The 4,051-nt window shown below is 43.1% G+C and overlaps 1 pseudogene; it reads right to left on the bottom strand.

Moving 5' to 3' along the window:
• Positions 1–1,746: 1,746 nt before the first annotated feature.
• LOC119361397 lies at positions 1,747–3,965 on the bottom strand (annotated as a pseudogene).
• Between the last annotated feature and the right edge of the window lie 86 nt (positions 3,966–4,051).

Raw genomic sequence — 4,051 nt, 5'->3', positions numbered from 1 at the left:
TTGTGTAAAAAATTCAGAATTTTTCGTCGCTTCTGGATTTAAAAAATTGTGCTACTGGACACAAAATTTTCTGTTTTCCAACAAGATCAAATCAACTATCACCCAACATGATCCTAAAGGCTTTACTTGGAACAAACACTATTTAAACACAAATACACAATCATAACAGTAGCATAGTTGTGTAAACACACAAGAACATAAATAAAAAGAGAAAAATATTTTATTCATTGGGTTGTCTCCCAACAAGCGCTTTTCTTTAAAGCCTCTTAGCTAGGCATTGATAATTTTAATGATGCTCACACGAAAGACAAAAAATTGAAGCACAAAAAGAGCATCATTTAGCATGTGAATAACAAATTTAAGTCTAACATACTTCCTATGGATAGGCATTTTATAGGCAAACAAATTATCAAGGCAAGCAAAAACTAGCATATGCAAGGAAGAGGAGAGAAACAATAGCAATCTAAACATGACGAGAGGTAATTTAGCAAGATGGAAATTTGTACAACCATAGTTTCCCTTCTCATATTAATTACATGTAGGATCATAATCAAATTCAACAATATATCACTACTAGGGAAAAGGCTACTAGCAGCGCGGGTAAAATGGCTACTAGTAGCGCGGGTACTCGCGCTACTAGTATCGCGCTACAGCTAAAAGTTAGTAGTAGCGTGGGTCGTATCCGCGCTACTACTAACTTTTTTAGTAGCAGCGAGGGTTCAATCCGCGCTACTGCTATTATGAACCGCGCTACTACTAATGAAATAGTAGTAGCTTGTCTATAGTCCCAACGCTACTAGTATCCTAAATACTAGTAGCGTGCCATTTTATCCCCACGCCACTAGTAACTTATTAGGAACTAAAAATAAATAAAATCAACCAAATTCATTCTATCACATAGTTGTCGTGTCTTCTCCAGTTCCTCATTGTAGCAGCAACTCATGTATAATTTCATTCTGTCGCACAATTACATAAGCAACTACGTTCCTCCTTGTAGCAGCAACTCATGTATAATTCCATTCTATCGCACAGTTACATAAGCAACTACCTACGTAAGTTGTTATGGCCCGATCCGAAAATTGGACCACTCATCAATGTGCGGCGCCTGCCCGGCCTGATCTCGCGGCCTGCAGCTGTGATGAAACACATTGGATAGCCTCAAAGAGCCACAACTAACTGACGGTAGCCGCCGCCTTGAGTTGCGACGCAGTCACGTCCCTCGCTCTGGCCCTCAGCTCCAACTGGACCAGTCGATGTCATCCTTGTGCCTCGCCACCAGTGGACGGAGGAAGCCATCGTACACGTGCCCCGCTCCCCGCACTCTGAAACCCAAACATCATTGAGATTCAGATTCAAAATTGGCCACATATCGAATCAAGTATATCTGAATGTTGACCATCTCTCGGGCTCGGGGTGTCTGGTCGACTGCTTACCCGTGTGCTGGGGTGACAGAGGTAGAGAATGAGCAGCAGCTTCCCTTCTTTGTACATCGGCAGCCACGACACCGTCCAGTCCACGAACCTCTCGACGACCGTCATCGTCTCTACCAGAACCCTGCAGCATTACAAACAAAGGTTCCGAAACTTCAGATTCTTCAGAAGAATGGCACGAAAAAAATGCGGTACATGTAGATGCCAATGTGCAACATTTTTTTCCAGAGATTCTTATTTAAGCCGTAATGCACAATTGAAGCTATAAGCACACGGCAACCCACCCATCACGCCTCCTCGGGCCTCTCTTCACCCTTCAGGAGATTGGGATGGTCCGTGATGACTTTGGCTTTGGCTGCCCGTTGTCGCGCCTCCTTGGATCGCACTGTTGCTGCATTCTTGGATCGCGATGTTGCTGCATTCCAGGGAGCGCCCAGTTCTATGCAGGCTGCCTGGCACCGTTGGCACCACGGTTACCTGTTGTGAATCAATCAGTATAGACTTAATGGTTAGAGAGGGCAGCGCCATGCAAATTAGTATGCTCACAAATATATAAATGATGCTGCCATGATGTATTAGACAAATCATCTCAGCAAGTACAAGTCAATCAACATGTTTAAAGAACCACATGGTGTTCGTTTAATCGCAAATTGTAGTTGTAATGCTAGGAAGAACAGCAAATTTGTGCAACAATGCCCTGTTTATTATCAGGTCCGCAATTGTATATTCATCTAATTATCTTGCTACATTTGACCATAACATACAGTAATACTTCATCAATGCATAATTTCCCATCAGTCAGTTTGTCATACTTGATGAAAATGACAACCGCCACATCAACACTTGTGAACAGGTTATCTGGCACTTCATTTGATCTTTCAAGTCCACGGAAAACCCAGTAAACAAAAGTCAAAGCTAAATAAAAAACTGGAACTGGACCCTAGTCTTTACATTTCATCAAGACAGACCTCATAGAACCAAATAATCACCCTGTAGAGGATCATCCAGCCTCCAGGGAGTAACTAGTTTCAGTTTCAAGTTGGATCATGTTAACATTTGCTGAACAGGCACCAAAAACATTTCACATGTCCAACTTCTCAGTCCAACTTCATATTTGAGCAATCAATAATATCTAACAATTTTTCTCCAGCACTGCAATTGTAATTGATGCCCCACAAGGAAGCTGTTCACATGGAAATGTCCAATCTGATCCCTTTCTACTTTAGCTACTTGAATGCATTTTCTTTTGTCATTTCCAGCCAATTTTAAGATGCAGGAGATAAATTCTCTGCCAGAGAAAAAATACTGCAATATCTGTGTGCAGTTGGTACCATTCTAATTGAACGGGCAAGTCAACAATGATGACAGGAAATTTGTGCATGTCATGACGAGACAAGAGATGGATATTGCTTACCAGGGTTGTCACCATTAGATATACCAACATTTTGGTTCCAGCCTGGTAAGTGCAGTCCAGCATTGCCCTTCCATGATTCTTCAAATCCAGGTAACTCATTTGTATAGAAAAACATTGTTAATGACATATAAGAAGTGTATTGTGGGCACATCAGAGTAGGGAAGGCTAGAAATATAAAACAAACCTTCATTGAGATTGTGCAGTATCTGTGTACTGTCCACCTTCCCATCTGATTTCAGCTTCCTTGTTACTGAGTGTCCCTAACATAAATTAATGCAAGGAAAATGAGTCACAGACTCAAATTCACCAGATATAATCTTAGCTAGACAGACAATTTATACATGTCACAACTTCTGGCTCAATTGATTAATACTCCCTCCGTAAAGAAATATAAGAGCGTTTAGATCACTAAAATAGATTATAAACGCTCTTATATTTGTTTACAGAGGGAGTACAAGGGAAAATAGGTGCAAACTCATAATCACTAGATATAATCTAAGCTTTGGATAGTAGAATTAATACATGCCATCATTTCTGATTCAATTGACTATCTGATAATCTGACTCTGTATCATAAACAGGCCAGCCTCTAAAGAACAAATTAGATTTATGTTTCAATCCAATGTGCATGGAGTTACTCAATATGACTCTAATTATTTAGTAGGTCAATGAACATATCAAGGGGCCATCTGGTTACCTTATCATGAATTCCCCTGGAGATCCTATGAGTGGCCTCTTTAGTGGTAGTGTCTGCTTCCTTGCTTTCTTCGACAGTAATTTGCATGAAACACACTAATCAGCACCACTTCTGATCACGACAAATCGACCGAATAAAGTGAACTAGTCCCTCATCAGTAATTTGCCTACCCCATCGCTGCCGCTCCTCCGGGTCTTGGAAGCCGTGTAGTAGGCTCCATTAATTCCACCATAAGTCACCAAGGAGCTCTGGTATGTGAACGAACACGACTGCGGCTGGCCGCCCCCGTTTGCCCTGTTGGGATCTCGCCGTAGCTGAACGCGGGCGGGCACGTGCGCGGCGGAGGGGGGCGGGGGCGGGCAGCGGTGCGAGATGGGGAGCGGCCGGCACGCGGCCTTCGGCATGCCGCACGCGGCGGGGGGCATGGGGGCGGACGGACGGAGGAGAGGAGGTGGAAGGGAGGCCGACGGTGAGTGAGTTGGGAGAGGAGAGGAGGTTGGGGATCTGGATC

Source organism: Triticum dicoccoides, chromosome 2B (assembly GCF_002162155.2).
Source record: "Triticum dicoccoides isolate Atlit2015 ecotype Zavitan chromosome 2B, WEW_v2.0, whole genome shotgun sequence".
Lineage (NCBI taxonomy): Eukaryota > Viridiplantae > Streptophyta > Magnoliopsida > Poales > Poaceae > Triticum > Triticum dicoccoides.
Note: the sequence above shows the minus strand (reverse complement) of the source record. Positions and strands in the feature narration are given on the sequence as shown.